Source organism: Aulonocara sp. 'chitande type north' Nkhata Bay, linkage group LG18, assembly GCF_057382095.1.
Source record: "Aulonocara sp. 'chitande type north' Nkhata Bay isolate Kocher_YH1m ecotype deep benthic linkage group LG18, A_spYH_male_GT1.1, whole genome shotgun sequence".
NCBI classification, from domain to species: domain Eukaryota; kingdom Metazoa; phylum Chordata; class Actinopteri; order Cichliformes; family Cichlidae; genus Aulonocara; species Aulonocara sp. 'chitande type north' Nkhata Bay.
The window spans coordinates 26,789,937-26,808,335 of record NC_141361.1 but is presented as its reverse complement, the minus strand read 5'-3'; the positions used below and the strand labels follow the sequence as shown (position 1 = coordinate 26,808,335).

At 40.5% G+C, this 18,399-nt stretch overlaps 1 long non-coding RNA gene across 3 annotated transcripts; it reads left to right on the top strand.

The window, feature by feature from the left end:
• The first annotated feature begins 14,109 nt into the window (after nucleotides 1-14,109).
• LOC147308779 (uncharacterized) lies at nucleotides 14,110-18,194 on the top strand. Of its 3 annotated transcripts, XR_015126185.1 has the most exons (8): nucleotides 14,110-14,157; nucleotides 14,321-14,450; nucleotides 15,943-16,074; nucleotides 16,192-16,291; nucleotides 16,410-16,469; nucleotides 16,559-16,649; nucleotides 16,816-16,973; nucleotides 17,641-18,194. It is a non-coding gene; the product is annotated as an uncharacterized LOC147308779 (long non-coding RNA). The 3 variants fall into 3 exon arrangements; XR_015126186.1 differs by having other exon boundaries at nucleotides 14,125-14,445; XR_015126184.1 differs by having other exon boundaries at nucleotides 14,125-14,450.
• Nucleotides 18,195-18,399: the final 205 nt, after the last annotated feature.

The window sequence follows — 18,399 nt, the reverse complement described above, 5'->3', positions numbered from 1 at the left end:
ATCAGGCATACATCTTCTTCCCTAGTGAACTGCGGTTTCCAGGGGGTTGCTAGCGGGTTTGTAGGCCTGTGTGAGTGGAGCCTAAGAACACATCTTGCAAACAGACAATAAGAATCAGGAACTGAAAGAATCACCCTTACCACTTTGAAAACTTTCTTATATTTTGTTGTCACTGAGACGCACAAAGCAAGTAGTTATTATAATTTAATGCTTTAATGTCACTTTTAGGATTCCCCTCGGCGGTAGATCACTCAGACTTCATTCTCGTCTGTGGATGTGGCTACGTGACGAGACAAGCCCACAGTCCATTTTCTGCTTATTCTGGAACTTTCTGCATCAGATGCATCAATTAGATATGAAAGCTGATGCAGAAGTTTGTATCATTTACTTGTGTTTGTATTGCAATGAGATGAGCCCTTTTGGCAAATGTGCACCATATTTTAGAGTTGACAAATAAATGTACTTAATTAATATCCTAACCACTGTCGTTGTAACATCAGGCTGGGTGCCACATTACCCCGAGAGACCCGTAACCCACTCACCATGCATTATATGCTCCCAGACCGGCACCCTTAAACAGATGAGATGTTTGTTCCAGTGAACTGGCCAGCAGCCACCACAGCTCAGTGCTGCAGTGAAGAGGGAAAATAATGACATGTCATCTGATAATGGCTGCATTGCTGACGAACTAGGCCTTTTAATGGATTTATAATTAATGCTTGTGTGTTGGCCGATGCCACTGATGGCTGCCGAGAGGCAGGATAATGTTCTGGAACTACAAAGTCGTTTTAGATCAGTGTGGATCAAGCTGGGGCCACAGAATCAGAGATAAGAGCTGCATTTTTATTCTGTGAGAGGTGCTGGGCTGGCAGTTGAAGCCCAGAGAGCTTTCTGTCCTTCTTCTATCCCCCCCCCCCCCACCCGCCTTCCTCCGCCCTTAACCAGGACATTAGAGGCCAATGACTCCACAGGCTGCTCAATACTTATCACTTTAAGGACAGAGGGTCATTATGGCTCAGGTTTTTTAGGTCAGTGATTCATACCTGAACAACACAGTCACATAATTGGTCCACGCGGCCGGTGAAATTTTTCAACATCCACATTTGTTACAATAGCCGAGTCAAGATAAGGGAGTTTGTGAATTGAAGTGTAAGGTTATATTTTGGACTGCACCCCCTTCAAAACTATCTTTTTAATGAGTTGGGATGAAACGCAGAGTCAGTCAAAGGTTTTTGTGGCTGTCTGGTCTCCTTTGCTACGGAGCGCTGCACAAAGAAATACTTGAGAGGATTGCTGATTCTTTGATATTTTTTTAACTGCTGTTGAGCATATTTAAATCATGGTTAATCAGAGGGTCCATACCCCTGCCAAAAAAAAAAAATGTCACAAAGTTTCATTTTAATTCATCTGGGATCTGTATCTAAGTAAACACATTTACGTCAACCAGACTTTAGTACATGCAAATAGCCAAATGATAAAGATTTATTTAATAATTATTTCTATTTGTGCTTCATGAAAGGTGATCTATTAATATTCATATGGTAGCAATTAGTCAGATTTTCTTCTGGCTATGACCCTGAACCAATAGTCAGACCTGTGTGATTTATGCCAACACAGAATTATGGATATGAGGATGGATGTAGCCTTCAATTTTGAAAGAAAAGCCCAGGCATGAATGATTTTCTTAGTGTAAAATAGGTATAAATGAGATAAACAAAGCTTTGCTTTATGATATATGGGACATCTGGCTTCAAAGGACCAGGATGGCCATGGCAGAAATGCTTAATATGAGGTTTTAAAATGGTAGACCAGTGGATAACATCATTTTATTAGAGTCTGTGTTGGCAAACTTCATTTACTTAGAAAACAGATGATGCTGGAAGTGGAATTCCACAATGATCCCTGTGGCTTGCAAAGCAGGTAAAAGTCAAGTTAATGCAGTACACATGTGTCTGTGCCTTTATAATCTAATCATGTCTAATGACTGGATGCAAACCTCTTCCTGTGAAGCAATTTAAAATCCAGCACATATAATGATTGCATGGAGTTGAGTCCTGCTACACTACTGCTACTTATCTAACATTTCCCTCTTCTTCTTCTGCTGGGAGATCATCTGCTTCCATCCACTAGCATCCTACCTCTACGTCACATCAACCCTCTGCATATCCTCCTTCACTACTCCATGAACCTCCTCTGAGGTCTTTTTCTCCTCCACCTGCCTGGCAGCTCCATATTTAACATCCTTTGCCCAATATATCCACTATCCCTCCTCTGCACATGTCTAAACCATCTACAACCTTGCCTCTCTTACTTAGTCTGCAAACCACTCACCCTGAGCAGTGCCTCCGATTTCTAATCCTGGAAGGAAGATCTCAGCACTCCTTACATCAATCAATCAATCAAAATTTATTTATATAGCACATTTTTAAAGACCGAAGTACACCAAAGTGCTTTCCAGTAAAATCATGATACAGATAAAAATCACAATATAAAATATAAATTACAGATATAAATAAAATATAAAATAATTACATAATCTAAATGCAAAGCCAGATGTAAATTATTCTAATTCGCCTTGAATGCCAGGTTAAACAAATACGTTTTTAAACGTGATTTAAAAAGCTGAATGGAATCTGATGCGCGAATATGAAGAGGAAGAGTATTCCATAACCTGGGTGCAGCAACGGCAAAGGCACGGCCTCCTCTGGTCTTCAGCCGAGACCTAGGTTGCACTAAGAGCAGTTGGCCCGATGATCTTAGTGCTCTCTGAGGGCTATACAGACAGAGGAGATCAGCTAAGTAGTCAGGTGCCATATTGTTTAGAATTTTATAAGTAAACAATAAAATTTTAAAATCAATTCGGTATTTAATAGGAAGCCAGTGTAAATTTGCCAGAACAGGGGTGATAGAATCGTACTTTCTAGTGCCGGTCAAGAGACGTGCTGCGGCATTTTGGACCAGCTGCAAACGCTGAAGAAGAGAAGATTGTAGGCCCAAGTAGAGAGAATTACAATAATCCAGTCTTGAAGTGATGAAAGCATGAATGAGTTTCTCCAGATCTTTGTGTGGTATTTAGCCTTAGAAATTAGGCGTAGTTGGTGAAAGCTGGTTTTTACCACAGTAGAGACCTGTTTATCTAGTTTGAAGGAACTATCCATGAAAACGCCAAGATTCCTAGCAGCATCAGTGAGGTGGTTAGCAACAGGCCCGAATGTGCCAGTCAGTTGTCCCAGAGGCACACTGTAAAAAAAGTCAGTAAAATATACAGCAAAACACCGTCAAATTCCAACGGTAATGGAGCGTAAAATCAAAAACTTCCTTTTACTGTATTAAATAGATTGAATAACCGTTAATTGTGAGACTGGATAAAACTTTGTTTTTTACTGTAATAAAATGTTGAAATTATAAATATTTTCTGTGAAAACAAATAAATATGCATATGTAGCCAAGTACAGGATAGGGTAGGGGAAATTAAAGTAAGATGGAGAGAATGGGCCAATAGCTAGATTCGCAGGAGGGATAAAGGGAGTTGCGTGGAGAAGAATGACTGGAGCCACAGGTAAAGTTGCTATGAATTGTATTAAACTATTTAGCAACAATTTAACAGCATTTTATGAACAGGAATGAAAACATAAAATAAAATACAGTGACAGCAATAATAATAACAGTCAGAATCCTATCTGAGCTCAGATATGTCAGTCTTGCCGGCTTAATAGTCAGTGTTCAGTCAAGTCAAATCCAACAGGTCAAAAGTTTGTGATTGGTGCGATTTCGTCCTACCGCACTGTTGCAATTGTTCGTGAGAGAAGAGCAACCTGCCCTTCTGGGCCAACTCAGAATGGCTGTGGTTCGGTTCGGTTCAAAGGGAAAGGCTCGCCATCTTCCTCGTCAGGAAGAGATCCAGGTCTCACGATCCCATAAAAAAACCTAGCCTGTAAACAACAGGACTATTACTAATTCAGTTCACACTCTAATGATATACATGGCCATATGTAAATAATGTAAGTGCTATAACAAAACAAGCACAAAACATTAATTCTAATTTCTAACTATAGTCTATACAGTGCATCTTAATCATGAATGCAATCTTTAAATCACAATCAGCTTATTCTATCGTCAAGGTGCACATTTCTATCAGAAATCAGAAATAAACCATAAACTATGGTAGATTATTTTTTTACAGTATTGCCCTTTAACTGAATTACAGGAGCATTGCTTTACACTGCATAGCAATGAAGCAATATATTATTTACACTCAATGTACAGAATAAAATTACCAAAAGAATATACAAAAACCCACAGGCTGTAGTTTTACAGTATGTGGTAACGTATCAGCACAGTAAGAATACACACGGACATCTATCCAGTGCCGCTCGAGCATCAAATGTAACAAAATAAAGTAGATTCATGACCTTTAAGATCAACATTAACTTATTCCATCATCTAATTTTAGTGCATTTAATATTCAACAAGTAATACTAGAACATCATCAGCACACAAGCTGAGTGCTCAAAATGGCTGAACTCAGTGAGAAACCCCGTGTGTTCTCCCACAGTGAAAACGTGGTCAGCTACAGCTATGAGCATTAGGCTAGTTAGCTTTTCAATTAGCCTGATTCGCCCAGTCCCAGTTTAACTCACCAGCACACTTCTAATGTTCAACTCTCAGAGAGGATCTTGTTCAACTCTCAGAGAGGATCTTGTCCACTTCATCCGCTCCCGCGCAGATCTACAACATTGAAATCGGGCCATTATATTCCCTGTTAACTTCTTGTTAGCTTTTTAGCTTCAAGGTTAGCTTAACAGCTTCTGACTCACCGCGATGGTTTCAAGGTCCGAAATGTTCACAATAAATCAGGTCCGTTTCTCCAAGGTCCATGCAGATCTCCGGTATGGATATTTGCTCAATTTATCAAGTTAATAGTTATTTTCCAGCGAAAAGCTTGGCGGTGAAAATCAGTGATGGTCTCGTGCACCTCCGTCTCTCTCTGTGTCTGAGCACGTGACGGTACAGAGCAGGGGAAGGCGGGGCTTGTTCCTTCCTAACCAGTAGGGGTGTTAAATATACTCTTTGGGTCTTATTCTTATATTTATAGTATTTATCTTTTATTATTGATTTATTTTTGATCAACTCAGTGATTAACAGAGTAATGATAAATCCCAATTAACAATAACATGTTGTAGTGCATTACTGAGTCGTGTAAACTCACTGGGTTACATCCTCCCCTCTTAAATCTCATGCACGTCCCCGTGCATGGCTCTGGGGGAATAGGTAACATCATGAGCAAGGGAGTCGATGAAAGCTTTGTTCAATCCTTGAAAGAGTGATTTAACCACTGTTACTAGTGGGTTACCTAGCTGAGGATAAGTGAGTCTTTGGGATGGTTGGCGAATTCTTTCAGATCTTCTGATCTGTGTTTCTGTTTGCAAGGTTTCAGGTTCATCATCGTTTTCAACTTGTCTTTCAGGTGAAAGTTGATGAGTTGAGTTCTCTGACAACGGTGAATCTGACAAACTGGTCGACAAAACATTTTTGTCTTTTCGAGTGTCTGTTTCAGACTCACTTGGTGTGTTATTTTGTAGGCTTGTGTCACTTTCACTTGGTGATACGTTTGCTTCACTTTCACGTTCTGTCTGAGGTAGGTCTGTTTCACGGTCCATTTCAGGTAAGTTGGTGTCAGTTGAACTTCCAATTTCGCCTTCAGGTAAGTATGTTTCAGTTTCGTTCTCAGTTTCCTTTTCAGGTAAGTCTGTCATGTCCGGTAATGTGTTAGGTTGTTCGTTATCATTTACAGGATCTTTGTTTTGTTTGAATCCTTGGGTTGGCGGTATGGCGCATACTTGGTAAAAATGTCTGTCTTTCACTTGTGGAGGTTCAGGGTAATAAAACTCATCTTCCTCTTTCTCAAGTGTTTGGTCGGAGTCAACTTCCAAAGCTGAACTTTGTCTTGTGCGTGGTCTGTTAGTTTTTGTGACTCGCTCGGGTTCATGCTCTGTTGGTGAGAGAAATCCACAGGGAAGTAACAGATCTCTGTGGAGCGTTCTGTTGGGTCCATCTCCGTTTTCTGGTTTTACAGTATATACTGGTAAGTTTTCCATTTGTTTGGTAACAATATACACTGTTTGCTCCCATTTGTCCGCTAATTTGTGCTTCTCTCTCAGGCGGAGATTTCGAACCAAGACTCTGTCTCCCACATGTAGTGTGGATTCACGGATGATTTTGTCAAACCGTTTCTTGTTTTTGTCTGCTACTTTCTGGGAGTTTTTGATGGCTATTTCGTAGCTCTGTTCGAGGTAGCTTTTCAACTGCTTGACGTATTGAGAGTGAGTCAACTGTGGCTTGTTTGGCTGTGGCAGGCCAAAGGCAATATCAATGGGCAAGCGAGGCTGTCTACCAAACATTAACTCATAAGGAGAATAGCCTGTTACATCATTTTTTGTACAGTTATAAGCGTGAGTAAGTGGTTTTACGAAGTCACGCCAGTGATGTTTCTCGGTGTCTTTCAAGGTACCAAGCATACTGAGTAATGTGCGATTGTATCGCTCAACAGGGTTGCCACGAGGATGATAAGGACTTGTTCGGACTTTGCGGATACCGAGCAGAGAGCACAGTTCTTTGATTGTACGCGATTCAAAGTCTCTCCCTTGGTCGCTATGAAGTCGCTCTGGAAAGCCATAATGAACTAAGAAGTTCTCCCATAAGTTCTTTGCAACGGTGGTGGCTTTCTGGTCTTTGGTTGGAATGGACACAGCATACTTTGTAAAATGATCCGTGATCACTAGGACATCTTTAGTGTTTTTACTGTCTGGTTCTATTGAGAGGAAGTCCATGCAGACTAGCTCCATGGGCCTGGAAGTTTTAATATTTACCAGAGGAGCAGCCTTGTCTGGCAGGGCTTTTCTACGGACACATCTCTCGCAAGCTTTCACTTTCTTTTCGACATCAACTGCCATTTTTGGCCAGTAGAAACGTGACCGAATGAGTTCCAGTGTGCGTTCGACCCCTAAATGCCCCATGTTGTCATGAAGATTAAGCATAACTGTAGGGCGTAAGGAATCAGGAAGGACTAACTGCAACAAGGTCTCTGGCCCCAACTGGCGTTTCCGGTACAGTAAGTCATTTTGGAGGTCAAGACGTTTCCACTCCCTTAAAAATAAGAGAACATCGTGAGACTCAGACTTAGTATCGGCTGGTGGACGTGAGTCAGCTGCCAGCAGCTTGATGACTTTACTAATGGCTGGATCTTTTCTCTGCAGGTTGACAAGATCAGTATGGGTGTATCTGGGTAAGGCTAGGAGATTGTTATCATTGCCTTCTTCTTGAAACATGTCTGGAATGGCACCTGCAGACATGGCAAGTGACTGGACTAGAGCACAAGAGGGTTCAGTCTGATCCATAGCCATATATCTTTGACAGGCTGCCATCACGGTATCGGATTGAAGTTGGAGCTCGACATCTTTGACTGAGGACAAGAGATGGGATCTGAACTTATCAATGCGCTGACATTCCTGGGTAAAAACTGGATCGTCTTCAGGTTTGTCATGTGGTTTCCTAGATAGTCCATCTGCATCAAGATTTTGTCTCCCAGCTCTGTACTTAATGTCAAAGTTATAGGTGGACAATGCAGCCAACCAACGATAACTCGTGGCATCAAGCTTTGCTGTGGTCAGAAGGTAAGTCAATGGGTTGTTGTCGGTGATGACTGTGAATGTGTTTCCATATAAATAGTCATGAAACTTGTTAGTTATGGCCCACTTTAAAGCTAGAAATTCTAACTTGTGGGCGGGGTATCTAGCTTCACTACGGGATAGACCACGACTTGCATAGGCTATAACCTGTGTGGTTCCATTCTGCACTTGATAAAGAGCTGCCCCAAGTCCGGTTGTACTGGCATCTGTGTGTACCAGGTAAGGTAGCTTTGCATCAGCATACCCAAGGACTGGTGAGGTGGTGAGTTTTTCAATAATAGTTTGAAACGATTTCTGGCACTCTGGTCCCCAACGATCACCAAAGGGCTCTTTGGGGTTCAGATACTTTGGATCACTGGGTGGGTTCTTACTATGCTTTCGTCTCGGAGGATAGCCAGCTGTGAGGGAGGTGAGGGGCTTGACAATTTTTGAGTAATCTTTGACAAATCTCCGGTAATAACCGGTAAAACCAAGAAACGATTGGAGTTCTTTTAAGGTTTGGGGTCTCGGCCAAGTCTTGAGTGCTTCAGTTTTTTCGGGATCAGTCTTTACGCCGTCTCTAGATACAATGTGGCCTAGATAACGGACTGATGTTTGGAAGAAACGACATTTGTCGGGCGAGAGTTTCAGCCCGTACTCTCTGAGTCGCTCAAGAACATGAATGAGTCGGGTCTCATGATCTTCAAGGGAACTGGAAAAGACTATCAAATCATCCAAAAAGACTAACACTTCTCTCAGATTGATGTCTTTCATACACTTTTCCATAAGCCTTTGGAAAGTGCTTGGGGCATTTGTTATTCCCTGGGGCATACGATTAAATTCGTAGAAGCCGAAGGGGCACACGAAGGCTGTCTTTGGCTTATCTTCTTCACACATCTCGATTTGATAGTACCCTGACTTAAGGTCCATCACAGAGAACCACTGAGATCCTGCAAGAGCAGAAAATGACTCCTCTAAGTTTGGCAAGGCATAGGCATCGCGGATGGTCTGCAAGTTAAGCTTCCTAAAATCAATGCATAACCGCACATCACCATTCTTTTTGCGGACCACCACTATCGGTGATGAGAATGGAGATTCAGATTCTCTGATTATGCCTGCATCTAAGAGGGCTTGTAAGTGCTTTTTAACTGCCTCGTAATCATGGGGATGAATCGGGCGAGATCTCTGTTTGAAGGGGGTTTCATCTTTTAAGTTGATGTGATGTTTTACATGTGTGGCATGCCCAAAATCAAGATCATTGTGTGAGAAAACATCAGAGAAGGTGTTTAGCTTTTCAGCTATCTTCTCTTTCCACTCTTCAGATAGTGGTGATTCACCAAAGTCGAAACTGAGAGGGGGTCTTGAGGTTGAAGTCTGCTGCTGAGAGTTACACGTTGCAGACACCTTTTGGTCGCCTTTCTCAGGCTCAGGACATGGCATGACACAGTCAGGGGCAACTAGCTCAGCAATTACACAGTTAGTGGGCAATGTAATGTCATGGTTAGTCTCGTTTCTCAGCAACACAGGAACTTTATAAGGTCCGTGCTTTGGCAGAGATATAAGGCAACAATCTACAAACACACCACCAGGTAGGGAGCTGGTAGTGGGCTGTTCAATAAGTGCACACTGTTCAGGCTTAGCGTGGCTAGCATGCATAAAACCTTCCACTAGTAGCTTTTGATTTGCAGGAAGGACTTCTTGGGTTCTACTTTGAAGTTTTACCAAGCCGATCTTGCCACTGTCACTTTGTCTTTTTCTGGATGCTAATGTCTTTAGCACTTGTTGGTATCCATAAGGGAGTACCTTAAAGTCAGGTAAGGTGTTCTCACAAAGATGCTCATATAAGGGGTCAAGTGTATTTGTGCCAATTAGTAGAGGTGTGTCTGAGTTTGAGCGAATGTCAGGGACAACTAAGGCAAGAGTAGATAGTTCAAGCTCTGACTGATCGAGATCTTTGGGGAACATGATACTCGTCTCAATGTATCCCAAGTAAGGGACTGTCTGACCATTCGCACCTTCGACCTCTAGGAGATCACTGATGGGTTTTATAGGATGATCAGGTAAGTGTTCTTGATAGAAGGATTTGGCAATAGTGGTTACTTGAGAGCCTGAGTCGAGCAAGCAACTACATTCAACGCCATTGATAACAACTCTGGCTGTGCATTTTCTACCCACAAGTCTTTTGGGAAGTTTAGGCACTGAGTGAACATTAGCTGTTTCACATTGGGCTTTTGTTGTCTTTTTCTCAGTGGGACTTGGTTCAAATTTAGCACCCATCTGTCCCGCGACAGGGGCTCCTTCTAGTTTAAATTAAATGACTCATCAACTGGTCTGGATATTTCCCATTCTCGCTGCTTCTGTCTGAGGGCATTCCTTTTAGCTGCTACTAATGCTGGGTTGGGATCATTACTACAGCTGGAAGCGATATGACCATCTTCTCCACACTTGAAACAGTATCCAGGTTTGGGTTTGGCTGACACTGCAGCAATTTGTGGTATCTGTCCCGGCTTGTTCTGAGTTTTGGTACTTGGGTTCCTTTTTGCTTCCTTTTGAAGTTTCTGCGATCTTTTCTCTGTTTTATCAGCTCTGAGCTGTGCGATTTGAGACCTGAGGTCAGCAATTTGCTTCTGGAGGTCAGACGAATTGCTGTCCATTTCATGCTCATAATCGTTCCTACCTTGAGAGCGTGTGGTTTGCACGTTAGAATAAACACGAGTCTTTTGGATCCCCAAATGTTGTTTCATGCGGGTTGCTTTACTTGCCTGTTTGTCCTCCTCGGTGCGTAGGTGGAGGAGTAGCTCTGCAAAATGAGGTGGGTCGTCTTTCTTTTGTTCAAGTTGAAGGTTTGCAATCAATGAGCTGTCCCAACACCCTCTACAAAACTGTCTCAGGAGCTGTTTATTGATGTCACTAGAAGCAATTCCGTCTCTTTTTATGACTAGGTTTAGCACTGTGTGCAATCTTTGCAGGTAATGTGAGGGTTTTTCACCTCCATTCTGATTGGTGTTTAAGAAGCGAGCAAAGAGTTCGTCACCGTCCTCTACAGTTGCATAGGCAGAATCAAGATGTTCAAGGTAAGTTTTGGGGTTTGCTTTTGGACCAAAAGCTTTCACCAGGTCCGCTGCAGGGGGTGAAAGACTTTCAACAATCTTTCGCACAACTTGAGTTTCGGTGAGCGAGGGATCAGTCAAGCAAAACTCTACGCTGCTGCGCCAAGTGTCATAGTCAGTTTCGAAAGGAGGATGTGGAACTCTCCCTGAAAAAGGTTTCAGTCTGTATTGCGAGTTTGGTGGGGGAATGACTTCACTGCTTTTAACAATGTGCTCTACAATAACCCGCTGCACTTCAGGTGTGCTTAAAAGGTTGGTGGGAATCTGAGGGGTTTGTTTCTCAGCCTCTGCCGGTGGGTGAGTATTCAAGGCACTTACATGGTTGCTATTGGGTGTTAAAGGAGAAGAAGGTAGGGCCTCATCACTGTGGGGCACTGGCTCTTGTTCAGTGGAAGGCTCAACTGTGTGGACATCCCCTCCCAATGACTCCCCAATTTTAGCTAGTTCATCCATCAAAAGGTCTTTAAACGATCGGTTGCTTCGTGCTGCCACATCTTTAAGCTGTGACAGGTAAGTTACAGTAGCTGATGCGCTGGTTTCAATGCTATACGCACTGGCTAGGTCTCGAACGTGATAGACAACTTCAGGTTTCACAGTGCAAGGTCTGTCATAAGGCAAATATCTTTTCTCTAGTTCTTTAGCAGTAGCCTCATGTTGAAATTCCACAATAATCTGACCACCAGTTGGTAGCTTAATCTGCCTACTGACAGGACCGAAAGCTTCTAAGAACTCAATTATTTCTTTATCAATGTCTGTGTTAGTTAAACCACTGACCAAGACAGCATTTTGAACTTTAACATTCTCTGTTTTCACAACTTCCATGGTTAGGACACGTAAAAGTACCAGTAGAAAAAAATACAAGTCACTGTGAAGCTCCAGGCACTCTTAATCGTTTTATTAAATTTTGGGTGGACTAACAACTCTGCAAACCCTCCTGGCTGGCTCGCCACTTTCTGTAGCCAAGTACAGGATAGGGTAGGGGAAATTAAAGTAAGATGGAGAGAATGGGCCAATAGCTAGATTCGCAGGAGGGATAAAGGGAGTTGCGTGGAGAAGAATGACTGGAGCCACAGGTAAAGTTGCTATGAATTGTATTAAACTATTTAGCAACAATTTAACAGCATTTTATGAACAGGAATGAAAACATAAAATAAAATACAGTGACAGCAATAATAATAACAGTCAGAATCCTATCTGAGCTCAGATATGTCAGTCTTGCCGGCTTAATAGTCAGTGTTCAGTCAAGTCAAATCCAACAGGTCAAAAGTTTGTGATTGGTGCGATTTCGTCCTACCGCACTGTTGCAATTGTTCGTGAGAGAAGAGCAACCTGCCCTTCTGGGCCAACTCAGAATGGCTGTGGTTCGGTTCGGTTCAAAGGGAAAGGCTCGCCATCTTCCTCGTCAGGAAGAGATCCAGGTCTCACGATCCCATAAAAAAACCTAGCCTGTAAACAACAGGACTATTACTAATTCAGTTCACACTCTAATGATATACATGGCCATATGTAAATAATGTAAGTGCTATAACAAAACAAGCACAAAACATTAATTCTAATTTCTAACTATAGTCTATACAGTGCATCTTAATCATGAATGCAATCTTTAAATCACAATCAGCTTATTCTATCGTCAAGGTGCACATTTCTATCAGAAATCAGAAATAAACCATAAACTATGGTAGATTATTTTTTTACAGTATTGCCCTTTAACTGAATTACAGGAGCATTGCTTTACACTGCATAGCAATGAAGCAATATATTATTTACACTCAATGTACAGAATAAAATTACCAAAAGAATATACAAAAACCCACAGGCTGTAGTTTTACAGTATGTGGTAACGTATCAGCACAGTAAGAATACACACGGACATCTATCCAGTGCCGCTCGAGCATCAAATGTAACAAAATAAAGTAGATTCATGACCTTTAAGATCAACATTAACTTATTCCATCATCTAATTTTAGTGCATTTAATATTCAACAAGTAATACTAGAACATCATCAGCACACAAGCTGAGTGCTCAAAATGGCTGAACTCAGTGAGAAACCCCGTGTGTTCTCCCACAGTGAAAACGTGGTCAGCTACAGCTATGAGCATTAGGCTAGTTAGCTTTTCAATTAGCCTGATTCGCCCAGTCCCAGTTTAACTCACCAGCACACTTCTAATGTTCAACTCTCAGAGAGGATCTTGTTCAACTCTCAGAGAGGATCTTGTCCACTTCATCCGCTCCCGCGCAGATCTACAACATTGAAATCGGGCCATTATATTCCCTGTTAACTTCTTGTTAGCTTTTTAGCTTCAAGGTTAGCTTAACAGCTTCTGACTCACCGCGATGGTTTCAAGGTCCGAAATGTTCACAATAAATCAGGTCCGTTTCTCCAAGGTCCATGCAGATCTCCGGTATGGATATTTGCTCAATTTATCAAGTTAATAGTTATTTTCCAGCGAAAAGCTTGGCGGTGAAAATCAGTGATGGTCTCGTGCACCTCCGTCTCTCTCTGTGTCTGAGCACGTGACGGTACAGAGCAGGGGAAGGCGGGGCTTGTTCCTTCCTAACCAGTAGGGGTGTTAAATATACTCTTTGGGTCTTATTCTTATATTTATAGTATTTATCTTTTATTATTGATTTATTTTTGATCAACTCAGTGATTAACAGAGTAATGATAAATCCCAATTAACAATAACATGTTGTAGTGCATTACTGAGTCGTGTAAACTCACTGGGTTACACATACATTTTACAATTACATATTGTAATGTTGAAAATGTCTGAAAAACTTAGATTTTACGGTATTATTTGAGTAAAACTACATCTTTTGGGGTTGTGCACATTGGAATTCACAGTATAAAGCTGTAGATTTTTAAGCAAACAAAAACATTCATTTTTACAGAAACAAGATGTTAAAAAATAGGGTCCACCGTAATAATACAACCAGTACATACCATTAAAAAAAAGCAAATATCAGCAGTGAAAGACAATAAAACTGATAGTATTTTTTTATTTTAAAATTCAGATACTGATATACAGATTAAAAGTTAGGCCTGCAGTATATCATTGTTAACCTTCTGATAAAAAAATCAACAGCAAAAGAAGATGTTAAAAATAAAGTTTATGGTTGTGAATAAAATTGATTTCAATAATCTTTTTTAATTATTATTTTAAAACAACTTTATGTTGTTGTGTTTCACGCCATATTATCAGACCACCTTAAGTGGGTCGGCCTTAAATTTTGAATTTGTGTGATCGCTGTTGATTGGTAGCTAAACTGCTGGTAAACTGTGTACAGACGTTTTACGTTCGAATTGCAGAGAAAAAAAATCTGGTCGCAACATTGTGCAGTATGAGCGAACCATTTCACCAAAAAAAGGGGAAGCAAGGTAAGACGTGGCTGCAGCGGTCTGCAGACGTGACTTCTGATCAAATTCGAACCTCCTAAAGAAACAAAGAGCGACGTTACATTGCGGGATGACGTCACCTGAAAATGACCAATAGCGCGGCGCGCTGCTGAGCTGTGTGCCAACCGCTCTTTTTTTCATGCAGGAGACTCAAGTTGGCTTCGCTAACGGACACAGTTTTGAACTCGTATATTAGCGCCATTTATTGCTGCTTGGACCACAGCATCTTCGGAATTTGTAGACATCCTGGCAGCTTACAATTAGTTCGAGGTGAGGTGAGTACATGCAACTTCAAGTTATCTCTGTTATAAAAATCCACCAGCCCAGCGTTTATAGATAATTTTAGCAGTTCGTTTTTTATGAGTGAGGTTGTGAATTTAGTTAGCATTTGTGAGTTGAGTTAGCATTACTGTTGCGAGGGAAGCATTGCTCTGGATTAGTTTCTGTATATGGCGTGCTTTATTCGCTAGGGAGGAATTACCAAAGTACATGGAGTTATGTTAACGTGTAATTTCTGTGGTAAGGTAGTTCAGTCATCAAGGGGCTACGTGCTTCATTGTAAACTGCATCGGAATGAGCCACGTTGTTTCTTTCGGTGTATTGAAGCAGGCTGCAAGCAGACATACACCAGGTATGGCGCGTTTAAGGCTCATTTTTACCGAAGACACTGCCCCCACCCATGTCACTGGTGTGGCGGTGGTTTCTTCGTTTACATGTGCAATGGCGATGTGTGAACGTCAGTGTCAGAACTCTAAAGAGTTAATAGCTCATCTGAAGAGCCATATTGTGGAAGGACACGTGGTCACTTGTCCAGTAAGAGGATGCACAAATACCTTTAGAGTTAAATCATCTTTTACTGCTCACATGTCACGTAAACACAGAGTTTTCAGACAGCAGCATTGGTGATTTATATAGAGAGTCTGCATGTCAATCATCATCTGTTCCAACCACATCAGATGACTTTGTACCCTTGATTTCCGAGCCTGCTGCACAGTCTATTACACATGAAGATAACATGGAAATGCCCCCTGAATTCTGTGATCTTTTTCTGAGAAACATTTCACTATTCTACTTAAAATTGCAGGGTCAGTTTCTACTGCCTGCTTCAACCATACAGAACATTGTAGAGGAAATGCAGAACATGCATGAGTTGGGACAGACATACAGTTTGGGTAAACTTGCATCACTGTTAAAAGATGACACATCATTATCAGAGGAGGACATCAACAAAGTCTGTGAGTCTGTCAAAAGCTATGATCTTTTTTCTGCATGTCATACCGGGCTATTGAGGACAGTGCACTCCAGAGCTCAGATCTTTAAAAAAGCCTTCAACTATGCGGAACCAAAGAAAATATTTTTAGGGAGAGATGAAAACAGAAAAGATAGGTTTGCCTATTATGTGCCTTTAAGAGAGACTTTGAGATGTCTGCTAGAGTCTGATCTGTGGCAGAAATCAGAAGAGCCCTCTACTGAGCCTCCTGCTGATGTTCTGTGTGACATAAGTGATAGTAAGCTGTTTTAAATAAAATGATTTTTTTGGTCAAAACCCATTGACTTAATTGATTTCTATCCATTAACATCTTACATGAAGTATGGGTACCAAATGGTTCCATTGAAACACAGTGTGCTGTCACAATAATGGTGCTGTTAGTTTGGTACTTATGAAACACTGTATAAAAGTGTAGTATCAAGCAAGATCAGCTTCATATTTTAAGACCAAAGGTACCACTTGGTGTAAATTGACCTTTATTCACATTCTTTTATCAGACATCTTGGAAATGGGGGGCAGCATAAGGAGTTCCATTACTAAGGTGCTGCCGGACCTGTCTGCCTCAATCCTTGAAATTGTACTGGAGGCACTACAATCATTAGGAGTGGAGACATCTGAGAAACAAACCAGTAAGTATTATGATTTCATTGCACAATAGCCATGAAGGACTTTCTGTTTTTTCTATTATGCTTTGGCCAAGGTCCAAAAAGTACAATTAATCTATTGTTTGTGATATTGTTTTACAGCACCAAATATGGAAATTTCAAGCCAGGCCAGCATATCGTCTCCATCTGTTTTAAGGTTTAAGGGTGGTGGCACAGCTAAGACCCAAGAGTCTCTTTCAAGGTTAGTAAAGTAAACAGATTCAAGAAGATATTTTACACATTTCTTTGTCGTCTGTCTCTAAATCTTATTTTGTCTTTATTATGATTAAAAAGGTTTGTTTTGTTCCTGCCCTTTTCAGACACTGAATTTGAGCAGAAACCATAAGGATACTCAAAGGACCTGTGACTCTCAGGAAATGGTGAGATTTCAGGTCATAATCTTTTTTTTTCCATTAAATTAATTTTCCTTTTTCCCTTTACAATATTGCTGTTTTGTTTTTGTAAACAGCATCAAATGAGAGAGACAGATGAAACAGTTTCAAGACAATGGCAGGAAAAAAATGCTGAAGATTGAAACAAACCTTGGCTGGAAATATTTGGTATGTGTTTTACTGTAAATCAAATTGTTGAAAAACATTCAGCTACACTGTAACACAGGGAAACTTGATTTGCACTTATTTTGTTACTTTAATTTCTTGTCTCATTATTTTTGTCAGTTATTATTGTTTATGGTGTATGCCCTTCTTGTTTTCCTTCTGAATGCAGAAGGTATCTAGCCAGTCCACAATGAAAGCTTCGTTGCACCCCATGAGTCTTCTGGCAGAAATGATGGCGGCTGTATTCTTTGGTTTCCCTAAACATCACACCCTGCCTGTTTATACGAGGCTCTTCAATTAAGTCTGCACCCAAAGATTCAATAAGAGGTAAGCAGTGGTATTATTCAAGTTTTGCTAAAGAAAGATGGACAGGAGACACTAATCTTAATCAGCCGAGCTCAGGTTCATGTCCAGGTGAGCAGTTTCATACGCTATAAAATGTAGATTGAATGATAGGTCTCATCACCATGCATTCAGCCATTAACTTCAAGTTCTATGATAAATCAATACGAAACTTAAATACGTTTTCCAACAAATTATGATTGTGATTAGGGCTGCGTTGTCTATGTATCACTTTTACATAAGTAGATTTAAAGTATAACTATTGCCAAAACGCAACCTGGGCTGTTTTTTTTTTTTTTTGTTTGTTTTTTTTACTGTATCGATTTTGATGTGCTCAAATTTATGCCCCGGCCCCCTAGTATTCCCATTCACTGGCTATTGACCACAAAACAAAATCACGGTCAATCTCAAAAACGGCTTGTTTGTCGTAATTATGCTTTTAGATATATGTTTGTCTCGTTTACAGTAAAAAAAAAAACAACTGAAAAAAACAGCCCAGGTTGCATTTTGACAATAGCTATCCTTTAAGAACTGTATATTTTACACTTAAGAAATCATTTATCATTAGATCTGGTTTTGGCAGCACGTTTTGTTCATTTCTGTGCATTTTGCTCAAGCACTGATCAAACTTTGTCCATTTTTTTTGCTGCAGAGGGGATCCTGCCAGTCCAAAGTGAACTCCTGATGGACATTGAAGTACTCCTGCAGAGCTTGTATCTTCAACACCATGCGCATTAGAAACTCCACCGAGTCCTTTCCTTCACCAAGGCAGGACCCAGTGACTCATTACTGTTGATAGGTCAGGGGCAGGTAATATTTTGTTTCATGTTTATTCATTCCTCCATGGATTACCAGCCATATATATGGACACATGCTGTATTCTCAAGATCTATGCTGTTTTGTAGGAATAGAGAAAATAATATGTTTAGTCTGTTTTCAAATGGTATGTCAAATTTTCTCATTGTTTATCAGTAATATTCTCTACCTTGGTTGTATATGAGCATCTTTAGATTTTTCTATATTTAGCGGTTGCAAATGTAAAATGTACGGTAAACCATTTATGTTCCTCATATTGTACTGTATTTTTAGCGGTAAAATACCGGCAGCTGTGGTTGCCAGGAATTTACCGTAAAATGTATCTGGTCAAAATAAAATGCTGTAATTTGTTATACAATTTCACTGTGTTTTTTACTGTCAAAGGTTTTAATAAGGTTTAACATATTTCTGTTGTTTTTACAGTTATTTACAATAATAGGGTCTATCCTATTACTGTTAAATTAACAACAAATTACTGTAAATATTATTATATTACTTTTTTTTACTGCAAATATCCGTAAAAAGCTATGGAAAGTTGCATTTTTTACATTAAATTGCTGTATAATTGACAAATATATTTGGTTTTTTCTATCAT